The 27,113-nt window shown below is 33.4% G+C and overlaps 1 pseudogene; it reads right to left on the minus strand.

Moving 5' to 3' along the window:
- Window positions 1-10,100: 10,100 nt before the first annotated feature.
- On the minus strand, window positions 10,101-10,219 carry LOC111729840 (annotated as a pseudogene).
- Window positions 10,220-27,113: the final 16,894 nt, after the last annotated feature.

The raw sequence follows: 27,113 nt of genomic DNA on the forward strand, positions 1-27,113 counted from the left end.
CTTTCTTAAGATTTTTATGTCTGTTTGGGGTCTTTTTATGGTTCCATATGAAGTTTAGGATTGTTTGTTCTACTTCTGTGAAAAATGCCATTGGTATTTTGACAGAGATTGTATCGAATCTCTCTATCACTTAGGCTAGTGTGGACATTTTGACAGTATTGATTCTTCTTGTTCAGGAGCACTGCGTATGCTTCCATTTATTTGTATCTTCAATTTCTTTCTTCAATGTCTTATAATTTTTTAATATATTTTCTTTTTTTATTCTTTTTTTTAATTTTTATTTTTTATGGTGACATTGATTAACAAAATCCAAGAAGTTTCAGGTGTACAATTTAACAGTAAGGCATATATATATTGCATTATGTGTTTACCTCCCATAGTTAGATTTATTTCTGTCCCCACGTATTTGACCCCTTCTTTCCCCATCTATCTTCTTCTTCCCTCCTCCCCTCCTACCCTCTGGTAGACACTAGTCTATTGTCTATGTCCATGAGTCTCTGTTTGTCCTGTTCATTAGTTGATTGTAGATTTATATCCCACATATAAGTGATATCATGTGCTTTTCAACTTTTTCTGTCTGGGTTATTTCGCTTAGGATGATTATCTCGAGGTCCGTCCATGCTGTCGAAAATGGCAAGGACAGTTCTTTTACCTCCTTGGTTAAATTTATTCCTAGTATTTTACTTTTTTTTTTTTGAGACAATTTGTAAATGTGATTTTCTTAATTTCTCTTTCTGATAGTTCGTTACTGGTGTATAAACATGCAACTGATATCTGAATATTAATTTTGTATCCTAATAGTTTACTGAATTTATTTATCAGTTCTAATCGTGTTTTGGTGGAGTCATTAGGGTTCTCTCTATATAGAATCACGTCATCTGTGAATGATAACCATTTTATTTTTTCCTTTCCAATTGGATGCTTTTTATTTCTTTTTCTTGTCTGATTACTGTGTCTAGGAATTCCAATACTCTGCTGAATAAAAGTGGTGAAAGTGGACATCCTCGTCTTTCTCCTGATCTTAAGAAAAGCACTTTTAGCTTTTCCCTGTTGAGTATGATGTTAGCTGTGGGTTTGTCATATATGGCTTTTATTATGTTGAGGGATGTTTCCTCTTTCCCACTTTGCTTAGAGTCTTTATCATAAATAGATGCTGGATTTTGTCACTTTTCCTGCATCTATGGATATCTTATTAATTATTTTTATTAAATTTTTCAAAGTGATATTGCTTAATAAAATTATATAGGTTTCAAGTATACAATTTGATAATGCATTATCTATATATTGCATTGCGTATTCAGCAACCAAAGTCAAATCTCTAGCCATTTGCAACAATATGGATGGATCTTGAGATTATCACACTAAGCAAAATATGACAGGCAGATAAAGCTGATCATATGACTTTTATCCTTCATTTTGTTTATATGATGTATCATGTTAATTGAATTGTGGACATTGATCTAACCTTGCATCCCAGGAATAAATCCCACTTGATCATGGCATATGATCTTTTTAACGTCTTGCTGAATTTGGTTTGCTAATATTTTGTTGAATATTTTTGCATTTATGTTCATCGGGAATATTGGCCTATAGTTTTTTCGTAATATCTTTGTCTGGTTTTGATATCAAGGTAATGGTGACCTCGTAAAATGAACTTGGGAGCCTTTTCTCCTCTTGCAATTTTTGGACTAGTTTGACAAGGATGAATGTTATTATTCTCTTGAAGGTTTAGTAGAATTGACATGTGAGGCCATCTAGTCCAAGACTTCTGTTTTTGTTTTTTTTTGGTGAGTTTTTTCATTACTAATGGGATTTTATTAGGAGTAATCAGTCTGTTCAGATTTTCTATTTCTTCTAGATTCAGTCTTGGAAGATTACATGTTTCTAAGAATGTGTCAGTTTCTTCTGGATTGTTCAATTTGTTGGCATATAAATGCTCATTGTATTTTCTTATAATCCTTCGTATTTTTATGGAGTCAGTTGTCACTTCTCTTTCATTTCTGATTTTATTTATTTGTATCCTCTGTCCTTTTTACTTGATGAGTCTGGTTAAAGAATTATCAATTTTGTTTATCTTTTCAAACAACAAGCCCTTGTTTTTTGTTTTTTTTTGTTTTTATCTTTTATATTGTTTTCCTAGACTCTATTATTATTATTTTTTTATTTCTGCTCTGATTTTTATTATTTTCTTCTTTCTATTCACTTTGGGCTTTGTTTGCCATTATTTTTCTAGTTCTCTTCGGTGTAAAGTTACATTGCTTATTTGAAATATTTTGTCTCTTAAAGTAGGCCTGAATTGCTTTGAATTTCCCTATTAAGACTGCTTTTGCTATGTCCCATAGATTTTAGGTTGTTGTGTTTTCATTTTCATTTGTCTCTAGGTATCTTTTGATTTTTTTCCTTGATCTCATTGTTAACCATTTATTGTTTAGTAGCATGCTATTTAGTTTTCATGTGTTTGTGTATTTTCTAGTTTTTTTCTTGTAGTTGATTTCTAGTTTCATACCATTGTGGTCGGAGAAAACACTTTATTTGATTTCAATCTTCTTAAATGTATTGAGACTTGTTTTTTGGCCTAACGTGTGGTTTATTTTGGAAAATATTTCAAGTGCGCTTGAGAAGATTGTATAATCTGCTGCTTTAGGGTGAAGTGCTCTAAAAATATCAATTAAATCCATTTGGTCTAATGTGACATTTAAGGCCATTGTTTTCTTGTTGATTTTCTGTGTGGAACAACTTTCCATTGATGTCAATGGATAGTTAAAGTTCCCTACTATGACTGTATTACTTTCCATCTGTCTCTTTATGTCAGTTAATATTTACTTGATGTATTTAGGTGATCCTATATTGGGTGCATAACTGTTTACAAGGTGTTATATCCTCTTATTATATTGATCTGTTTATCATTATGAAACATCTTTCTTTATCTCCTATTATAACTTTTAAAGTCTATTTTGTCTGTTATAATTCTTGTTATAACGATGTTTTTTTTTAAATTTCCATTTGTATGAAATATCTTTTTTCATTCAGTCTGTGTGTGTCTTTTGATCTGAAGCGAGTCTCCTGTAGAGAATATATGTATTGGTCTTATTTTCTTACATATTCAGCTACCTCATGTATTTGGATTGGAGCATTTAATCCATTTACATTTAAAGTGGTTATCAATAGGTTCATAGTTACTGCTATTTTATTATTCATATTTATGTTCTCTCCCAATTTTTTCTTCTTAAAGAAGTACCTTTAGCTTTTCTTGTAATATTGGTTTGGTGGTGATGATCTCCTTTGGCTTTTTCTTGTCTGAGAAGCTCTTTATCTGTCCTTCGATTCTAAATGATAGTCTTACTGGGTAGAAGAGTGTTGGTTATAGGTCCTTGCTTTTCATCATTTTGAATATTTCATGCCAATCCCTTCTGGCTTGCATAGTTTCTGTTGAGAAATCAGCTGACTCTTTAATGGGAGCTCCATTGTAGGTAACTAACTGCCTTTCTCTTGCTGCTTTTAAGATTCTCTCTTTGTTTTTAAACTTTGATATTTTAATTATGATGTGCCTTACATGGTCCTATTTGACTTCATCTTATTTGGGACTCTCTGCACTTCCTGGGCTTGTATGTCTATTTCCTTCACCAGGTTAAGGAAGTTTTCCATTACTATTTCTAGAAATAGGTTTTCAGTTCTGTGCTCTCTCTTTTTCCTACCGGTATCCCTATGATGTGAACGCTGGTATGCTTGATGTTTTCTCAGAAGACTCTTAAAGTATCCTCACTTTTTTGGATTCTTTTTTTTTTTTTTTCTGTAAAGATTGAGTGTTTTCTGTCTTCCAAATTGCTCTCTTCTTCATCTAACTTACTGTTTATTCCTTCTAGTGTATTCTTTATTTCAATTATTGTATTCTTCATTTCTAACTGGTTATTTTTTATGGTTTCTATGTCCTTTTTCATGCTTACTGTCTTTTTGTTGGTGTTCTTACTAAGTTTCTTAAGCATCCTTATAACCAGTGTTTTGAATTCTGTATCTGGTAGTTTGTGTGCCTCCATTTTGTTTAGTTATTTTTCTGAAGTTTTCCCCTGTTCTTTTATTTGGGACCTGTTTCTTTGTTTCCTTATTTGGGCTGCCTCTCTGTGTTTGTTTCTATGTATTATGTAGATCTGCTATTTCTCCCAGTCTTGAAAGTGCGACCTTATGTAGTAGGTGTCCTGTAGGGCCCAGTGGTACAGTATCTCTGATCAGCTGAGCCAGATGCTCTGCCAATGCCCCTTGTGTGGGTTGCGTGAACCCTCCCATTGTAATTGAGCCTTGATTGCTGTTGGCACATCAGTAGGTGAGACTGACCCTTAGGCTTACTAGCTGTAAGGACTGGCCACGACCATACCATCTGAGCTGCTGTGCCGAGGCTCATCCACTGGAGCAGGATTCATCTCAGTGGTCTGTGGTGCCCTCTGCTACCATTTGAGTTTGCCCCTTATGTGTTAATTGGGTGGTAATCTGTTGCAGTTTGAAGCCAGCCATCAGGTGTGCTGGTTTTGGTGACTCTTGGGAGGGGCTGTCATGTAGGCCAAGATTAGCAGCTGCCTATGACTGGACTGGAGCTACTTGGTATGAGCTACAAAGCAATCCAGAGTTGGTCGCTGCTTGTGCTAGACCTGGAGCATGAGAGAGAGGCCATGCTTGAAACCAAGTCAGCTGCCACCAGTACCAGGCCTGAGACAGCTCAGCAAAAGGCCTAAGGCAACCCAAAGCTTGCCACCATCTGCTATATGCCCGTAAGGCTCAGCCACTGAAAGAGCCTCTTGCAGTATGTCAGTTGGGTCAGGCAGGTTCTCAGGGAGTCACCAAGGTTGGGGGAGTGATATTCCCCATTTTAGTGCATATTCAGAACTGGTGCCAGTGATGAGCCTGGGGCCACTTTTTAAAAGGCTCGGGGCATACTGTGGCCAGATGCTGCCTACCTGGGATCCACAGACCTCCAAGGATTGTCCAAGAAAGACTGCATCATGGGCCAATACCAGCTTCTATCGGGCCACTGAAAGAACATCTGGAGGTGCATGCATTGGTTTGGGCAGGGCCCCAGAGAGTCACCAGGGTGGAGTAAGCAGCGTTTACCAAGCCAATGAAGATTCATATTTGGTCATGGGCGAAGGGAGAGGGCATAACACAGGAGAGAGGGCACCTGGCTACCAGCTACATGAGAAGAAGGCTCAACAAAGGGACAATGGTGGCTTTTCCTCCAGCCCTTACCCTGAATCCACACAACTTAGTCTCTCCCTGTATGTCTCTGGCACCTTCCGAGCCACTGTCCCTCTCCTGGAGCCCAGGGCAAGTGCCTGAAAGTGACGGAGTCTGTATGTGGGCTTTCAAAGGGGACATCTGAGTTTCCAGCAGCCTTTCATCTCACCCAGACTGACAAAATCCCCACTGATTTTCACAGACAGATGTTGTGGGGACTTCTCTTCCTGACACTGGTGCTTTTGGCTGTGGACCTGGAACCTTTCAGTCTTCAGGGAATACCTCTGTAGTTGAGATATCCTTCCCAATTCTCAACCATCATACATGGGTGTGGGGCCAACTGTTTTTTTTTGTTTTTTTTTTTTTAATGTCTGCCCTTTCTATCAATCTCTACATGGCTTCTTTTTTGTATCCTTATTTACAGGACTTCTGTTCAGCTAGTCTTTAGATGGTTCTACAGGTTGATTGTTTATAATTTAATTGTAATTTTAATGTGATCATGGTAGGAAGCAAGCACAGCATTTTCCCAATCCACTGTCTTGACTAGAACTCCTTTTTTCTTCTTTATTAAATCTCAGTTTTCATAATTCATGGAAATAGACATTATTAAGACTATTTTCTTTAGCAAAAGACAAAGATAAACTTGTAACTATCAAGCACAAGTGGGGACAAATTTTTTTGTTTGGTTTTGGTGAAGATCTAGTTAAAGTAATTAAAAATCCCTCCATGAATAAATAGAACCAACACTTGATAAAGCAAAAGAGTCTCAAGAACATTTTTAGCTTTATTTAACTTCTATTTAAATTGAAGTCCAGCTACATGGTAGTTTTGTTTGAGTGGCTGCTATTTTTTAATTTCTACTGGTTGTGTGGCTAAATTGACTTTCCATGTCCCCTTCAGGTACCCTCCTTACTTGATGTCTCTTGGCTGCTCAGGGCCCATTTTAAAGCCTCAAGTGTCCAAATGAGAACACTATGCTCCTGACCTCTTTCACCCAAGCAAAATTTACCTCATCTTCTGTTTCTGGTATCCTCAGAGAGTCCGTTAGATTTTTTCACTAAATAGCAGTGGGTAATAGTGGGTTAATCAGAAAAATTAGTCTCTGCTGTAGTGTTAATTAGGTGGCAATTTGTCCCACTCAAAGTAAATAATGAATGCCTCAGACAAATTAAAATTTATTCAGATACATGAAAAGTGCTTCTTCTAATGGTGGAAATTTAAGACAACTGTGGTAGTCTAGTGAAGGTATTTTTAAGTCCTTCATTGCTTCCTCAATCATTCTACACAGCCTCTGTCACAAGATGGGCTCTATTCAACTAATTGGTATCCTTCATTGCTACACCTGTCTTTTAGCCCACAAATTCAGCACAATCTTAGTGAATTTATTGTTTGCTATATACAAGAGAAGTCTTCCAATTTTTTCTTATTATTACAAAATAATTATATATCTATATGGATCTAGAGAGGGTATTAAAGATATGTTAGGATGGAATCTTGACTGGATTTGAATATTAATAGCTAACCAAAACATTTGTTTTCTAGAAATACTTGAAATTTATGCAAAAATATTTTGTTTCTCCTTTTGAGAAAATACAAAACTTTTGTTAAAACCATACTTTACATTTCCATGTTGCTTGATAGCATAAAATACTTTCCTAAGCATTATTTAATTTGAAGTTCACAATAGGGCCTGTGATTTAGACAAGACAGGAACTCTTATCCCAATGTAACAGATAAAACCTTTAAAGTAATTGTTTAAGTCCACCCAGTCATTTAGTGGCAGAATATTCTCACACCATTAATTTTATATAATTCCACTTGTAATGCCAACCAGATGCAATACTATTGCAATCTGACAGATAAGGCATTTCTCAGGGCCTCCTTGATTTTATTTCCTCTCTTTTTCCTACTGCTAAAGGAAGACAGTTCTTGATAAGAATCATGTCAGATTTTTTGCCATCATATCTATAGGATAAAAGTAAAAAAAAAAAAAAGCAACTAATCAGCATTTTTTTTTTCATTTTGATACTATATATTCCAAAATTTGAGAACACACAATTATTAATTTGCCTTTATCTTAATCCTGGTATAGATTCTGCATTAGTCTGAGGCCTCCACACAGTTACCTGGAAGTAGAGGCACCTCAAGGATTACTGTATGAAGTATTCCTTTATTCCATAAATATTTGTGTGGGTGAGTATGTTCCACTGTTAGGAAGAAAATAAAACAAAGTAATGGTACAGAGAATGGTGGGGTTGAGGGCAGGATTGGGGACTATTTTAGATAGGATGGTTTAGAACAGCCTCTTGGAAGTGTTGGTATTTGACCTGAGCTCTGAAGGATGAAAAATTGGGAGAGCATTCTCAGTAAATGGAGCAGCAAACACAAAGGCTCTGAGGCAGAGATCGATTTTATGTGTATATGAAACAGAAGGGCAGTGTGACTGTAGTATAGTGGGCAAAGGGAGAATGGTAGTATATAAAGTTAGAAAAGGGGATAGTGGGTAGATTACAGAGGGATATGTTTGGACTGTATTTTAAGTGCAATAAGAAGTCATCACATGATTTTACAGAAGGGGTGATTTTGGAGGAAAATGTTATATGGAAACTATTTGTTCTCAGCAACCCTTTGTCTTAAGTGAAAACACCCTTCCAAATTCTTATGGATTTAGAGCTTAAGTTATAGAATGTGGTGCCATCAGAAATTGGCCTACTTGACCCTAGAAACCTACTTTTCTACCACCAACCATAGTGGTGAATCTAGTGTAGTTTTCTCTGTGAATGGAATATTTATTTCTGTAGCTTTCTGAAATGTGTAGGTTCAGTCAGGTGAATTTTTTTATTGTTATTATTTTCTTGTGAGATCATAGTGAATCCATATAATTGGAGAAAGGGAGAGTATACTCATCGAGGGATGAGAATGATATATTAGATACTACTTTATCCTTTAGTTTTAGAATTTAAAATTTCAGTAATGACATATAATTTTGGAGAACACCAGAAAGATATCTTTGTGAAATCACTCTGTGAATACTTTTTTTTCTATGCTATTGGATACAACTGCCTACATAATGTAATATCAACTCCAAACCACATCACTCAAAGATTTTCCATTAAACGTGTACCTTAACTTTAACTTTAAATCCCAGTAGTTCAGAAGCTCTTTTGCCAGAGGATAAAAGTGTCTAAATATCATTTATAAAGGACAAAATATTTCTTTGACTATCTTGAGATAAAAAGGTAACCTTCTATATCATAAAGACAACATTTATCCTTTCACATTCTTTAAAGATTTGCTTTATAGAACATTAAACATTTTTTTCCTCCTAGAACCTAATGCCTATGATGTATTGAGATTTCAAACACACACACACACACACACACACACACACACACACACACACACACACTTCTTTCCAATGTGCTTTCAAATTGCTTTTTTCTTTTGATTCAGATCATTAGCAATGGCCATAGAAAAAGTGCCTGATAGCTAGAGAGAAATGCAGTAATTTAGAAGAAAGGTTTCTCTTTGGGTTTAACTTTACAGTTTGGTCTAATTTTATTTGACATTTTGTCCATCATAGTATAAGAGTCTTTTTTTTTTTTTTCTTTTCTTTTCACGGAGTGAAAGAACAGTTTCTTTTAGGCTACTGCCCGGTTCTTTGCTGTTCAAAGGAAACAAAGATTCTCTTTTCATTCTCCTTTTTTCTTAGCTTCTGAGTAGAAGGCTTATGAAGTTTGGGAGTGTGATAGCAGTAGGAGATTAAGAAATGTCTTTAATTCACACACAGCTCTGGACTTGCAGTTGTTCAACCCTAGTGATGAGCTAGAGTTTTGCTTTTCTCACTTCTTATGTGGGTAAAGAAACTGCTCACTGATTTTTTAGTTTCAACTTCAAAGATATTTTAGTTCAGGAGGATAGTATATATTGGTAAGGAGGGAAGAAGAGAAGGCATACCTCTTACAAAATCAATAATCCTCACTTCCAGTAGGCTGGAGAGAAACATCTCTGTAGTCAGACCATAGCTATCTATGAAATGAGGAAAAGTTGTCGAATATTTCCTGAGTGCTACTAGGTGCTGAGACAGTACTAGACATTTTACCTATACTATATTATTCTCACAACAATTTTTGTGGAGTAAATATTACTACCTTTCGTTAACTGGAACTTAAATAATTTAATTGATTTGATCAGCCTCATACTGCTATGTGAGTTCCAGACCTTGGATTTTAACATGAGGCTGCTCATGCTATTTTCCTTTGCATTATACTTTCTTTTTTAGGGATGGTCAAGAATGCAGCAACCAGGATTTCTGTGTATTCACTTATTCCTAATCACAATGTCTACATTTGGTGCTGTACATCTTTCTGAGTGTATAATACATGATATCTCTTTGAGAACCTTTGTGGTGTATCTTTCTTGATGGCTTAGGAAGAATAGGAAGAATAAGAAGTCTTGGTCACCCTTGTGCACATTCATACTTACCATCTCTCACCACACATAATAGCAATGATAGTAGCTAACACTTATTGAGTCCTTACCATGTGCCAGGCACTCTGTTAAGAATTTTTGAGATATTATTTATTGTTCAAAAAAATCCACAGGATTGAGACATATAATATCGTCATTAGCATTTCAGAAAATGGAGAGTGAAATAGTTTAAGTGGCTTGTTCAAGTTTATAGTTTGGTTAAGTAACAGAGTTAGAATTTTAATTGAATAGGCTGAGTCCCTAAACTACACCCTTATCCAGTGCACTATACTGCTTGTTATATACATGATGGAGCACAGAAGAAAGAAAGATCTAAGCATAATTGAATATACCAGGCATCAGTGATTTTCAAATGTCATTTGAGAAGTGTATTAACATTTTTTTTACACCTACAGCACCTGGTATTCCTAGGTGATCTCCCATCCGAGCACTAACCAGGACCGACCCTGCTTAGCTTCCTAGATCAAATGAGATCAGGCACGTTCAGGGTGGCGTGGCCGTAGACCTAACATTTTTGAGCTTATTAGCCAACAGTGCTTTACAATTTATTGTTATTATTTTCAAAATATGGACAATAAAGTATTGCAATCAAATATTCCAAATCTCATATCACCAACCATTACATGCTGACTCCTACTGTATTTGTGGTATCGGTCAGAATTTAGATAAAGTAAAGAAGAACCAGCTCAATCACTACCCTCATAAACTTGCCTGGACTCTACTTTTAGTGTCAGTATGATAAACCTACACCAATGAGCATGCTTTTTAAAATTCATACTAATGAGAATATTGAAAGTAAAGGAATTATTCTAGCATCTTTGAGATAGCCCACGATTTGTTGAATCTGAAGAAAAAAATGGTTGGCAGTGGGTATGCATGTGATCCATAGTTTCATATTTTCCAGTGAAGCCTATTGAATCTAGGTGCCATAAGTGCAATATGAGTGGTTTAACATTTTATTAGGAAGAAGAGAATAAAGTTAACCAAATCACAGTATGTTGAACTCAGGGAATTGTCTCACATGTCATCTAAGCATCACATTTATAGCTAATCCAGCAATCATTGATGGTACAGGTTCCATTCTTAACTACCATCCATAAGGAATCAAAAAGTACTGTATGTTATTGGGATACTTTTGAATTTAAACTTAACTCGGCGATAAAGTAGAGATAGAAAACAGCATTTGTCAACCAGTTATTTAATGATATAGTAGCAGTGTAGCATAATGGTCAAGCATGAAAACTCTGGAGCCATATCATTTAGATTTGAATTACGGTTCTCTGGCTATATGACCTTCGTAAGTTCCTTTACCTCTCTGTACAGCAATTCCCTCATTTGTAAAATAGTATTTACCTCATTGGGTTGTTGTAAAGATTAAGTTAATTCATACATATAAAACAATTAGAACAATGCTTGGGACGTGGTAAGCATTGTAACTGTTATGTTATTTTAATGTAATAAAATATAGTCTTTCTAAGATTTATCTAAGAAACAAAATAGTTGAGCTACTGAATTGTATGACATTTTTTTTTTTAATTTTAAGGGGCTTTGTGTGTTTATGAGCAATGCTTCTTGTTCTTTAAATCACATAATATGAAGATGCTCAGGAGCACTAAATTTGTTCTATCATTTTGTTGTCATTATCATCACTATGACCTTGGAAAATATATTTATATCAACAAATTTAAAAAGTTTTGTATTTTTCCTGTTTGCACAATAAGTTGAAGTTTTAATTATTTGGTATCCTTTTAAAAGACCATATTGTCGATTTTCTTTTTAAATTTTACTCTGCTTTTGGAAAATAAGAGGGCATAAATGCATAATATATTTTGGTTATGGTTAGCTGGATACGCTGCCTGAATGGCTTCATGAATATTAAAATTCATATTCGCAGAGTTTCTTTTCTCCTTAAATAAGGAAAGTATGACTTTGTTATAGTTAACTGCAATTGGGGGTCATTTGATGTTTATCTCAGGATGAAACCTTTTAATGTTGAGAGCAGAAGGGCTAGTGAATTCGATATGAGGGAATAATGTTCATAAAACCAGCAAAGAATGGCCACATAGAGTCAGAAAATTATAATTTGGTAAAGAGGGAACATGTTGCTGCTGAGAAATAGTCTGGTCAATTAAAAACATACCAGCTCTTGATTATTTCCCTAATATCTTTTGATTAACTGCTATACAAAAGTGAACTTTATTATTTTTAGCCCAGAGGAACAGATTAGCACTACAGTTAATGTCCTATTATGCGTGTATGGTTTACTAGCCCTGAGTGGTTGTAGCCCAACCTGTGAGCCAGCTGTTTCTTGTCATGAGAACTGGAAGCACTAGAAGCAACCCACTTAACTCTGAATTTCTTGGTTTGGCTTCATAAATGGATTTTAAAGTTTTAAGTTTCTACTTCACACATGTAGTCAAACCCTAATAAACATTTTCAGAAATACTGCTATAATTAACACTTAACCTAATTTCCTTTGTTTTTGGAGAGGCTGATTACAAAATCTATACCTTGGAAATTTTAGTTCTATCAAATTGATGTGTTTGAAATGTGTTTATTTGGTAAGATACATAACCACTTAGATTCATAACTAATCAGTTGCCTCCCTGGTAGTAGAGCCATGCCTATGGGTTATATATGTGCTTTGTTGTAGTCAGTTTCATTACTGAGCAGTAGGAAATAAGAAACGTTCTCAGCATTGATTTGCAAGATGAGCTTCATCTGGTAAAAAGTATTTAGGGATGACTGAGGGATCTATTGCTAGTATTAGCAGTGGATATATTAGGTAGATTAAAATCTGGATGACATTAAAAGAGCAGAAATAGTTTGACTTTATAAAACATCTACTCTTCTATCATTGCTTTAATAATCATAATAATGTTGAAATGTGCAGTTATTTCTAGTTGGCAGAATATTTTTAATTTTTAACAGCTTTATTAAGATATAATTCACACACCGTACAACTTACCCATTTAAAGTGTACAATTCAACGTTTTTTAGTTATATTCACAAAGTCATGCAACCATTACCACAGTCTACTTCCAGAACATTTCCATCACCTTCAAAACAAACCCTGTACCTCCCAATCCTCCCACTTTCCATTCCTTAACAAATACTAAATGACCTATTATCTCTATGGATTTGCCTATTCTGGACATTTTATATAAATGGAATCATATTATATGTGGCATTTGGGCCTGACTTCTTTCACTTAGCATAATGTTTTCAAGTTTCATTCGTATTATAGTATGTATCAATACTTAATTCCTTTTTATTGTTGAATAATATTCCAATGTATGAATGAATTACAATTTGTTTATCCATTCCTTAGTTAATGGGCATTTGGGTTATTTTCACTTTTTGGCTATTATGAATAATACTGCTATAAACATCTAAGCACACATTTTTGTGTGGACATATGTTTTTATTTCCCTTGGGTATATACTTAGGAGTGGAATTGCTGGGTTATGTGATAACTATTTTTAAACTTTACTGGAACTGACAGTTTTCCAAATGTTTTTATTTTTCTAATATAATTGTTAAAACAGCTTTTTAAAGACTATATGTCAATTAGTTATAATTTTCATTTAAAAAAAACATGGTACCTAAAATCTGGAGCCATTGGATTACTAGTTCAAGTTAGCAGAGCTAGTAAGTAGGCAAGCTGGGGCTGTGAATCAAGGTTTCTAAACATCCAGTGCAAACTTTAAGATAAGTGCCCACATTCTGCCTAGAATCTCTTATTTTCCTTAATTACATTTAGATCCATTACCATCTAGGATAACGAGCACAGAGCTTAGGATTCTAAGGTCAGTTTTGCCATGTACAAGTCACTTGGAAATTCCTGCTCTGACAGTGCCCTAATCTCTCTCTAAACTTGATGGTTTTCTGGGCATCATGGGATCCTTAAAAGTGGCAATTTTGGGTTTAGATATTAGATCCACTATTTACTAGAAAACTTGGATACACCTGTGTTGTAGTTTCTACAAATAACTAGCTGTATGATTTTCCTGCACTCGATTAAACTCTCTGAAGCTCAAAACACAGTCTTTCATATTTAAAATAGGCATCGTACCTATTTCACAATGTTTCTGTGAGGATTTAATGAGGTAAAACACATATTATGTCTGGTATAGTGTTGAACACAAAAAATAGAAAAGTATAAACTATATATTCACAATTCTCATTTCATCCCCTTCTTCAAACATCAAAACTGTCTATTCTGTCAACATATGCTTAAAACAATTTTGGAAATGAAACAAGTACTGGAATTGGTAGATTTGAAATTTAGTAATGTTTTTCATTAAAGATGAAATGGTGTTTCTAATAAAAAATAAAAGCCATTTTGATTACTCTTTGCTAACTTACATTTATTTCTGTTCTATAACAAGTGCTTTACTATCCCTTGGCTGTATTCTTAGGTCTCCACAATTTTTAGCTCAGAAATGACCATTAAATCAAACCTCTTCAGCATCTTGAAAAGTCTACTTGAAAAAAAAAAAAAAGTTTATTTCCTTTGAACATGTGCTGCAGGTGAATTACTTGTTACTAGTGGTTTTAGTCCAAGTGATTTAATCAGAATCTCTGTGGGGACAAGCTGAGGCACTATATCAAATGCTTTTCAACCATACTAGATTATTTAGCTTATTTTCTACCACATTTTATGACACTTACTGCATTAGGGATGTGTTGATATTGATTCAAGAACAAAATTCTCTCCATTTATTATTTGATTTCACCCAAACTTTCCCAAGCCATCTTTTTTTTTTTTATTGCAATAAATAATTTTCAATGCATTTGGGTGTATGGTTATCCACCTCTAGAGACACAGTTGTTCATATTTACAAAGACTTGAGAATAATTCAAATAAAAAGTTATTATAAAAATATGAATAAGCTGAATAACAGTGAGTACCAATTTTAGCAAGTATTCCCAGTGCCATATATATATATATATATATATATATATATATATATGCATAAGTATTTTCAAATAAGTGTTGTCTTGTTATATTTTCTATACATTCGGAACTTTTGTACATTACTGCAAAGGCTTAATACTGGAATCATGAAATATTCAGAATTAGACCCAATTTAGACATATGGTAGTCCCCCTTCCCCCTTATCCAAAGTTTTCTTTTTCTATGATTTCAGTTACTCACGGTCAATAGTAGTCTAAAAATTTTAATGGAAAATTCCAAATATTAACAATTCATAAGTTTTCAATTGCATGCCATTTCAAGTAGCCTGATGAAAACTCATGCCTCCCTGCTTGGGATGAAAATCATCCCTTTGTCCATTGCATCCTCCCTGTCGACACTCCCAGCCCTGCCTATTAGTCACTTTGTAGCCATTTAGATTATCAGACCAACTGTCACAGTATCACAGTGCTTGTGTTTAAATAATGCTTATTTTACTTAATAATGGCCCCAAGTGCAAGAGTGGTGGTGCTGGCCATTTGAATATGCCAAAGAGAAGCCGCAAAGTGCTTTCATTAAGTGAAAAGGTGAAAGGTCTTGACTTAATAATGAAAGAAAAAGATCATATGCTGAAGTTGCTGAGATCTATGGTAAGAACAAATCCTCTAGCAGTGAAATTGTGTAGGGAAAATAAATTTGTGCTAGTTTTGCTGTTGCACCTCAAACTGCAAAAGTTATGTCTAACTTTTTAAGATTTTAAATAAAAAAGAAAAAAGAGAAAGTAATAATAATAATAAATGCATTTATGGGCACAGAAAACAAAAGTTATGGCCACAGTGCATAAGTGCTTAGTTAAGATGAAAAAGGCATTAAATTTGTGGATGGAAGACCTGACATTCTCATGGCTTGATGATCCTCCTGACATATTGCCAGAAGGTCAGTAGTGGTCTAACATTACATTACAATGCCTACATAATTCACCTCACTGCATCTCATCCTGTAGGCATTTTATCACCTCACATCGTCACAAGAAGGGTAAGTACAGTACAATAAGATATTTTGTGAAAGAGAGAACACATTCACATAACTCTTACTACAGCATATTGTAATCATTCTATTTTATTATTGTTGTTGTTAATCTTATTGTGCCTAATTTATAAATTAAACTTTATCATAGGTGTGTACGTACAGGTAAAAACATAGCGTATATAGGGTTCAGTACTATCCAGGGTTTCAGGCATTCATTGGGGGTCTTGGAATGGTATTCTCAGCACATAATGGGGACTACTGTACTCACTTTTAAAAAATTTGAGGTCTGTTTGCCTATCTTTACTCTTTATCTAACTGTTCATCTCTGAATATCAAAAGTGAAGGCATTAAATAGTTCCACCTTTGATCAGAAATACATTATTATACAGACTCAAAAAGCAGCTTCCTATTTCCAAAATAGGTAAGATATTTTATCTTTTATTCTTTCAACTTTTATGTAGGTTTAGATTTTTTCAAATTAAAAAGTTGTGGAAATGTATATAAAAAAAGAATAGTTAAAAAATAAGTAGGTTTATGAGAGCACGATCTCTCCTTTGAAGAATAAAGTGTATATGAAGGTCACTTTTTAGTTATTTATAATTGTATCCTACAATTTGAAATCATTTAAAATAAGTGGGTTATTACTATATTTAAAAATCTTGAAAATTTTTATTCAAACTGCAGATACAAAAAATTTAATTTCCTTTAACATACTTCATAAAGTTAAAATTAATAAGTTATTAAAATAATAATTCAATAATGGAGGTAGGCAATTGTTTTGCTGTTTAGTATCTGTATTATACTTTTATAATTTTGCTTAAAATATCGTGGCTAGAAGGACCATAAAAATTCATTACCTAATCCTGCTCTTTGATTTTACAGATTAGGAAATGGAAATTTAGAAAAGTGAAATGATTTGCCTAAAGTCCCCCAGATAACCTTAGTTTCAGTTTTCCTGAAACTAAGCACACTACCCATTGGCATTCTAGTATATTATTTGTACATTAAATCCAGGTCAAGTTTTGCTTTAAGAGGAACATCGATTATCACAAATTAACTCATTTCAAATATAACAAGAATATAAGATGTTAAATCTAATCTAGAAAGTCATCTCTTGACTGTATCTAGATTATATATTATATTTAATATTATCATCTGTATAATTAAGATCTGTATTAAGGTTTTGTATAATTAAGATCTGTATTATAACATATCTGAATCAGTTGTTTAAATAAGAAATAAACGGTTTGTCCTCAAAAATAGGTATAGAATTACTCCATACATTAATATCAGCAGGACATGTGAGTTTATATGACATCTGAAGAAATCAAATTTTATTTTTTCAAGGGGTAAAGCAAAACAGAAATGACAGAAGCATTGGATGTATTCAAGAATGTTCTTCCTTCTAAATGAAAAATAGTTACAGGGTCATGTGAACATTAAGAGAAAGTGAAAGCTATTGAATTTTTATTAAAAGTAAGAAAAATTTTGTAAAATCAGAGCCTAATGCATATTTAGAATAAAATTTCATTTTCTACTGAGCACTCAAAGTACTAATAATATTTTTTTAAAAAAAAGAATTAATAGTTGAGTCCTTAGGAAGGAAATTATATGTGCATACAGTTAATAGTCCTCATATCAATATTTAATCTGAAAAATTCTCCGGGTAATTTACTTCAGGGATCATTGCCTGAGTCAGAGATTCAAGTCACAAATTTAATGAGAAAATCTGAAGTGTAACAGGTTTGTTATAAAAAACTGAGGGAGAACACATTGGGGAAAGCAGACTGAAAGTAAAAGTGAAGAAGTGTAAGGTAGAGAACCTGTTAATAAATGCTAAAGTGCAGTCAGAATCAGATAATAACATTAAAATGATCCTCATTTGGCAATGTTTCTCTTTTATTAATTTGATTTCATTCTAAATACTGTTTTTTTTTCTGCCATTTAGTAGTATAATTTTTTTCTAATTAATGTGTTGAAATATTGAAAACTTGCCTAAAATTATTTCTCTAGTGTATCGCATGTATGCATTAGATTCTAATGTAACATTTGTTCTGAAATGAGATTTCAAGACTTCTCATGATATGTTAAACATACAGGAATTACTGAATTTTCATAGAGCTAAGATATTTTAAGATAAAAGGTATGAATGATTTTCATTCTGCATAGTCAAAACAAGAATTAAAAAGGGGCCAGATTCATACAGATTAAGGATGTTTTCAAAGTTCTTTTTGTTGAGGACTAACACAACGTATCACTGGTTCTAATGAGTTCTAAGGAGTTCGAGTTTTCCCAAATTTGAATAGTGTGTGCGATCAAGCTACGGAGACAAAAATATGATTTACACCACTGCCTCATACTGTCCATGTTGATAAAATTTTACACCTATCAGAATAAGGAGAAAAGAAGCACATTATGATATATTTTAGTTTCAAACTGATATACCCAGCAGAACTAAAGAACTGTCATAAATCATTTTGATAATCTTTCTTCATAAAATATCTTACCTATTTTGAAAATAGGAAGCTGCTTTTTGAGTCTGTATAATAATGTATTTCTGATCAAAGGTGGAACTATTTAATGCCTTCACTTTTGATATTCAGAGATGAACAGTTAGATAAAGAGTAAAGATAGGCAAACAGACCTCAAATTTTTTAAAAGTGAGTACAGTAGTCCCCATTATGTGCTGAGAATACCATTCCAAGACCCCCAATGAATGCCTGAAACCCTGGATAGTACTGAACCCTATATACACTATGTTTTTACCTGTACGTACACACCTATGATAAAGTTTAATTTATAAATTAGGCACAATAAGATTAACAACAACAATAATAAAATAGAATGATTACAATATGCTGTAGTAAGAGTTATGTGAATGTGTTCTCTCTTTCACAAAATATCTTATTGTACTGTACTTACCCTTCTTGTGACGATGTGAGGTGATAAAATGCCTACAGGATGAGATGCAGTGAGGTGAATTATGTAGGCATTGTAATGTAATGTTAGACCACTACTGACCTTCTGGCAATATGTCAGGAGGATCATCAAGCCATGAGAATGTCAGGTCTTCCATCCACAAATTTAATGCCTTTTTCATCTTAACTAAGCACTTATGCACTGTGGCCATAATCCTATGGCCACATAGAATAATGGAATAGAATAATAATACCTCTCACCTAGATTCAACAGTTCTTAATATTTTGCAACTTTGCTTTCTCTTCCCTTTTTCTCTCTTTAAATACAGACAGACAACAGATAGACACACATACACACTTTTGGAAACTTTTCAAAATAAGTTGCTGATATCATGGCACTTTACCTAAGTATTTCGGCATCCTGTATCCCCTAAGGACATGAACTTTCTCCTACATAACCACAAAATTATTACCATACTCAAGAAATGTAAATGTGTACAAAATATTATCTACTATACCAATTATTTTCAAATGTCTCTAATTATTCTAATAAGTCTTTAGTTTTGCTTTTAATTGATTCAATATCCAACCAAAACATTAACATTTTTAAGAGTTCAGCCCAGTTGCTTTGTAAAAATTGTATAAACTGGATTTGTCTGATTCCTTTCTTATTATTAAATTCAGAATAAGCATTTTCTATAAGATTACTGCATAGGTGATAGTCTATTTGCATAACATGGGAAAGCACATGATGACAATTTGATGCATTACTGGTGATTTTGAATTTTATCGATCACTTAATATCTGCCTTTAAAGGTAACTTTCTCTCCTGTAAAGGTGCCTTTCTCTTAGAAATTAATAAGTAAACTATGTGATGATACTTTGAAACAATATGAAGATCTTGTTCCTCAACACCCTTTTACCAAATGTCTTTAGCATGCATAAAGAATCATTACCATGATCTCTGCCGGAATTAGTCATTACATTATGGTTGCAAAATGGTGATTATCTAATTTCATTTTTCCTTTAAAATTTATTAGTATTTTCTTTAAAGAAAGTTTCCTTTTAAAAGCTTTCATATTAAAGATATTTACAACAATACACAAAGTAATATAATATAATGAACTCCCATATATTCATCACCCAGCCTCAACAGTTATTAACAGTTTGCCAATGTTGCTTCACTTACATTTTTTATGCTGGCATGTTTGTTTTGCTGGAGTATTTTAAAGCAAATTCCAGACATAATATTGTTTTATGCCTACTTAAAAAAAATAAAACCAAATTTAAAGAAATTCTATTGTTTTTTTTTTTTCCTACTAGATTAGAAGTAACCAATTTAGAAAATATAGAGAAATACCAGAAACAAGCAACATGAGAGCAGTTAGTTTTAACACTCAGTGAAAAAGCAGATCCAGAATATGGTTGTGTGCCACAGTACAATACTAAATAATTATAATGATAACCCTTAGTTATCAAAGAGAAAGTTGTGTGTAATGTTTAATAGCTTTTGTATAAGAACACAAGAATACACATAATGTATTTTATAATTATATATAGACAGATAACTATAGAAATGCTAAAGATTTTTAAGTGAATACAGAGTTTTGTACTTGAATGGGTTATCCTAGTACCTAGAAAATTTACCCATAGGGCCAGATATGAGTGAGACAGTATTATGCATGGAAGCGTAATAAGTATAATATAGTTTCACTTTAGGCCCTGATACCTAAAATGGACATAAATTTTTTTTAACATATGAAGATGTAAATCACAAACATTATCATTTAGTCATATATCCTTCCCAGATATCAGCAGTCAGAATTAGACTAGATGGATATAAGGATGACTGAATCTATAAGTTGATCTGAATCACTTTATAGTGTGAATCCCTGAAGATAATTTTAAAAACACCTAGGTGGTAGGGATAGGCCATGTCAAGCCTCAACTGAATGGAAAAGCCATAAATGGGAGTTAAGTTCTATTGAACAAAGTATATGCTTTTTCCTGACCTTCACATAGAGGGTTTTAGGATTCACCTCTCAAAGTAATATGCCTAGTAACATATTAATTAAGATTAGCAAAAATTCATCATCTTACACTTTGTAACAAGATATGAGTTCTTCCATTGAGACTTTTTTTATGGGCTGATGCCCATTTCCAGAAATGAAGACATGTTGACATTTTGAAAGTGCTACACTTGGCTTCAAAAGTCCATTTTATAGCTAACATAGCAATGTTCTAACCTGGCTCCATTTTAGAAAAGAAATCTCAGGAAAACTAAAAGGTGGCCAAGGATTTCTCCTTTGGAATATTATACAAAAATGAAAGATCAAGAGTAACTGGGAAACTCTATAGTTTACTTCCTAATGAAAAAAAAAAGTTTATGAAAATTTTGGTCAAAGACTTTTCTTTTTCCTTTTTACAAATAAGTTACTTTAAGAAAATTTTCACCCAGAATAATTAAAAGAAAAAGGTAGTTTCAGTTGTTCAGTAGTTGATAGTGAATTGGAATGATTGGCTGTAAAAGGTGACAGGATTCAATTAACTAGGTTAGTGTGAAGATGGAAACCAATTTGATTTTCTCTTGCGAATGAAAGAGGTGAGGCAAGAATTTGCAATAAGAGACAAGTACTCAATATTTATAATCTTGAAAGCAAAATAATAATTTTGGAACAGTATTTGATTAAAGGAGAGCAATGATACAGTGGCATTATTGGGTGACTGATTTGAATAGATGAGATTATGGAAGTTGAGGAGCTAAGTGTCATCCTTATATCTGCTGAAATCTGTGACATCATAGGTAAGAAATGGATAGGTAGTGTGAGGACTATGAGATACTGAGATCAGTGAAGCTGATGGAAGAACATCTTAGATTCTGATAGATGAATATAATATGAAATAAGGAAGTAATTTTAAAATATGGCTAAAACTTCAAAAGGGCATACATTTTAAAGTGAAGTTTGCAGAACTGTTGTGGGGAAATAGTGAAGAACAAGGATTATGACAACCTGTATTAGTCAGAAGCAGTACCTTCTGTTGAAAGAGGTTGTGGAGCATGTAGGTTTGGGTAAATGTTTTTTTTTTTTTTTTTTTTTTTTGGTTAAGGAATGCACAATTGAACTATTTCCCTGATGACATCCTTATTACCTTTGAAAACACTGGCATGTCTTGTTTGTATTCCATGATGTTATTTTAAAATTAGTGTTTCATTTTCTTAGATTTATATACTATAGGAAAGAAATGCAATACACTTAGGATAAATTGACAAAAATCTCTGTATACATTACAATGAATTGTACATTTCACTCAGTTTTTAACTTAGTTTTTTTCTAATGATAAATGTAATCTACAAGGCCAGTGTGGAGAATTTGTTAAGCATGAAAAAGTATGTAGAAATTGAAGAAAAAGAAAAGCATATCGCACCCCTAAGAGGTATAATGGGTATTTTTTGCATATTTCCTTCTGGTATTTTTTCATTATTTTGGAAGATATTTTAAGCATACAGGGAAGTATAGAGAATAATATAACAGATGTCCATATACTCAATCACCTAGTTATAACAAATGTTAACAATTTGACATAGCATCATTTTTTTTTTAAAGAAATGGCATTTCACCAAAGAGGTTAACAGTCCCATTTGAAGAGATTCAGATTCAGCAGATCTATGGGGGGCTGCAGAAATCTGCATTTTTAACAAGAACCACCATCTCACCTCATGATATTTGATATAAATATTCCAGAGACCACATATTGAGAAAAAACTGGCTAAGCCAATAAGCTGAAATTGCATCCAGAAATTTTATACAAAAAGTATAGAGTCAATGGTATTGCAAGATCGAAATGATTGGTGAGGTGACATAGAGGCAGGTAGACTGAAAAGAGTAAATTTGCAGAGCTTGCTCTGAAAGCAAGTGTTAGAAACCCAGCTAAAGATAGCTGAACTACCTAAAACAGTGTTTCCAAAACATTTATGCAAATTATAATAATTTAGGAAGCTTTAAACATATATAGATTCCCAGAGCTCACCCCAAATATTATTTAACAATCTCAGGGAGAAGAAAGGGAATGATATAAAGGACCCCAAGAACTCTGAAGATCAATTTGAGTTAGAATTCACTGGGATTATCAGTAAACCATTGAGAGGCTGAGTTGTAGAGCATTAAATACAGCTCTGAGATGCAGAAATGCAGCCCTTGAAAGGCAGAGGCACCAATAATTGAGAGTCAATCTCTGTAAGGTAAAGGGAAGGCAGCAGTCAGAGTGACCTGAAGCTGAATCAGAGATCTTTAGAAATAAGAGCTGAAGGACTTAAACAGGCCTGAATTGTTTTGAGAAGAAAAGTAAACCCACCTGCTGAGATTAGAAGAGGCTTGGAGGTGGAACAGGCAAGCTAAGCAAAAATGATTCATTTGATTTCTCTTTATGTTTTAGGATGAGCTGAAAACATGTTTTTGACTTTTCTATCCTTTTGTTTGCTGAAAGGAGAAAACAAAGAGGAGAAATATTTTTCTTGATTGAAATTTGTAGTTGGTTTCATGTAAGTCATTGTAGTAACATGCTAGGCCTGTTTCAAAATGTTCTTTGTTTCTTCACTTTGTTTTTATTTGCTGCGTTTTGGGTGGATAAATGGATCAGGCAGTGAACATGCTGTGAGAACTTTTATTTTGATACAACCAGCACTGCACTATTTACTGTCCTTAGGACATGGACTTTTTTTTTCATCCTTATGAATATGATGCAGCCTTTCCCCCTCCTTCCTCTATAGTCCTCTCTTTGAAATCTCATTCTTTTTATTTCACTATAACTGGCCTATTCCTTTCAGTTTATTTAAAGATTTTCAATGTGTGAAATATTGTAGGTATGTTTAGCATTTGGTGTGAGAATCAAAAAGAAAATTGAATGTGCAGGATATGAAATTGGATAACGCTTATAGAATATATAATATATAATGTTTATCAAATCTAAGAACTGAATGCTAGAGGTGTACGAGGGCTAACAAAGGTCATTTGTGGCTGGTTTTAGAGTTTTGTTTTGCTGTTGATTGTTTTTCTGTTGTTGCTTCTTTGAATTGTCTTCTGCATATAGCCCCTTTGAAATAGATCCAAGCTATTGTACTTGCATGAGAATAATAACCAAGTTGACCTTTCCTTGAATTCCCCTAATCTACACTATTTCTTATAGGGTGAATGTAATATTCACAACTTAATTTTTTTATTTTCAGGATCTTTAATATAAGTACAATAGGGATTAACATAATCAATCGGATTTGTCAAATGATGCCCATGAGCAAATTTCAATGTTGAGAATTGTTTTTTCTTAAGTTTTAATAAGAGAATCATGCAAGAATATATTTTATAATGAGATTTTGTCAAAATAAAGTTTGTAGGATCTTGAGCCTAACCAGAGTCATTACCATTGGGGCCAATCGGAGTTCAGTGTCTCCCCAAAGGCAGGGGGAGGGTGAGGGATAATGGTGACGATGCAGAAGTGTAGTTAACATTTTTCCTCTGTTCTTCCTCATTGATGCAGTGAAGAATCACAGGTCAATGAGATTTAGAAAAGATTTATTAAAAGTATATTTTATAAAGACAAAGCATGCCCCCAAGAGGCACATGGTTTCAGCAATGAGAGCTGCAGCAAAGTGCTGTAATAACAACCACCAGAACAACAAAAAGGGAAAAAAAAAGGCTATAAAAAAGGCCACAAAAGGACCCAGAAGCGGTAATATCTGCATTATATTCGGGCTGTGATAGGTGGTTCCAAAGGCATTCCTAAGTGATTGGCAAGTGAGGTCATTTTGTTTGACACATAGCTGCTATATAACACTTTGCCTAGTGTGCATGTGCGTACCTAGAATTCTACTATACCATTAGGGAGTTCTTTGGGTGGTCTCTAGGTTAAACCCTTATTCCTTTGTTCCCCCTGTCGCTCATGTCTGACTAGCTGCCTAACACAGTGAAAACCTTAATGTAAAATTCAATAGCTTTGTGCTTTCTGCCCAGAGAATGACTCAGCAGTCCCTTGGTACACATGCTGCCAGCAATGCAGCTTTCCTATTGAATTGTAGGATTATTAAATGGGTATGCTGCCAGGTCAGAGCAGGATCCCTGTTGGCAAAGAGAGACCTCTTCTGGTTAATAGATTGCTCATTCTGTTGCTTCTTTTCCAGAGATAGCTACTGCAGCCATTGATTTTTTTACTCATTTGCTATAGTGCCAAAGGTCTGGCCAGTAATAAAATCCACCATCTTTCCCTCTAAAATTGTTTTTCTTTTGTTTCAAATTTTAATGACTGTTACCACACAATAATTTGGGTTTCCTGGGCAGCTATTTCTATCTACTAGAAATAATGGGTTTAATAATAACCCTATGTTCCTGGATTTAATAATTAAATTTTATAATTCCAAGGAAAAATGTAAGATATTTATATTTATTACTTTAAATATCAACTTTATTGAGATATTTACAGATATTTACAAATTTATTGAATTTACATTCAATAAAAGGCACCCATTTTAAGGATACAGTTTAATGTTTTGACAAATGTATTCACTCATGTAACTACCATCTCAGTCATAATATAGAACATTTTCATCACCTCTGAAATTTCCTTCAAGATTCTTTGCAGTTAACCTCCTTATCCCCTGCCCCAGGTAACAATTTGTCCTCTTTCTATCATTCTAGATTAGTTATACCTCTTCTAGATTACAATATAAATGGCAATCATACAGTGTGTACTCTGGCATCTAACTTCTTTCACTCAGCATAATGTTTTTGAGTATCATCTTTGCTGTTGTATATACTCATAGTCCTTTTAAAAATAATTTCTGAATAGTATATCATTACATGGCTGTGCCACATTTAATTTTATATTTTCCTGTTGATGCATAGTTGGTTATTTCCAGAATTTGGTTTTTATGAGTAAAGTTGCTGAAAACATTCACTTAAAAGTCCTTCTGTTGACGTAAATTTGCATTTTTCTTGGGTAAATATCTAAAAGTAGAATTGGCAGGGTAACTGCATGTTTAACTTTATAATAAAAGTCAAAACTATTTTCCAAAGTGATTGTACCATTTCATACTCCCACCAGCTATAAATGAAAGTTCCAGTTGTTCTACATCTTTGCTAACAATTGATATTGCCAGTTTTATTTATTTATTTTTATCCATTTTAGTGGCATTTAGTGGTACCACATTGTGACTTTAAGTTGATATTTCACAGATGAATAGATTCTTAACATTTTCATTTACTAATTGGTCATTCATATATTTGTTTTGATATAATGTCTGTTTTTAATTGGATTATCTACCTTTTATTGAGTTTTATAAATTCTTTAAGTAGTCTGATACAAGTCATTCATCAGATATGTAGTACACATATTTCTCCTTCCCACATTCTCTAGCTTGTCTTTTTCATTTTTCTAACAATGTTTTTCAAATAGCAGATGTTTCAAATTTTTTATTAATTACAGCTTATTTTTTCATGATTTTTGCTTTATATGTCCTGTCTAAGAAATCTTTGCCTATTCTGAAGTTATGAAGATTATTCTCCATGTTTTCTTCTAAAAGATTTACACCTAGTTTTTATTGCCTGTGAAACATTTTGAGTTTATATTTTATTTGTGACATGAAGTAAGGATTGAGACTTATTTTTTCCAAACTGATTTTTATTTATTTTAAAACATTTAAAGTTTTTTTTCAAATAAATATATGTTCAGTGAAGACAACTTGGAAAAAACAGAGAAAAATACAAAAGGAAAATAAATGCCTATAATTTCAATGCCCTAAATAAAACTATTTATCATTATCTTTTTATCTTTAATCACTTTCCTCTGCTTATAGCTTCATAACATTTTCACTTAAAAAAAAATATCAAGGTAAAGATAGTCTCTGCAATAAGTAGTGTTAGGAAAACTGGACAGATATATGTAAAAAAGTGAAATTGAACCACTTTCTTACACCACATACAAAAATAAACTTAAAATGAATTAAAGACTTAAATGTAAGACCCGAAACCATAAAATTCTTAGAAGGAAAAAATAGGCGTAAACTCCGGCATAGCTCTTAGCAATATCTTTTTGGATATATCTCCTTGGGCAAGGGCAAACAAAGGGAAAAAAAAAAATGAACAAATGGAACTACATCAAACTAAAAAGGTTTTGCATGGCAAAGGAAACCATCAACAAAACAAAACAAAACAAAACAAAACAAAAATAACCTACCGAATGAGAGAAGATAGTCACAAGTGACACATCCAATAAAAGGTTACTAAGCAAGACATATAAAGAACTTATACAACTTAACACACACAAAAAGAAACAATCCAATTAAAAAATATGCAGAAAACCTGAATAGCCATTTCTCCTAAGGGAACATACAAATGTCCAATAAACATTTGAAAATATGCACACCATCACTAATCATCAGGGAAACACAAATTAAAGCCACAATGTGATATCACCTAAACCTGTTGGGTGGATTGTAAATTAATGCAGCCACTTTGGAAAGCAGTATGGAGAGTCCTCAAAAAAGT

The sequence above is a fragment of the Pteropus vampyrus genome, unplaced genomic scaffold (assembly GCF_000151845.1).
Source record: "Pteropus vampyrus isolate Shadow unplaced genomic scaffold, Pvam_2.0 Scaffold284, whole genome shotgun sequence".
NCBI lineage: Eukaryota > Metazoa > Chordata > Mammalia > Chiroptera > Pteropodidae > Pteropus > Pteropus vampyrus.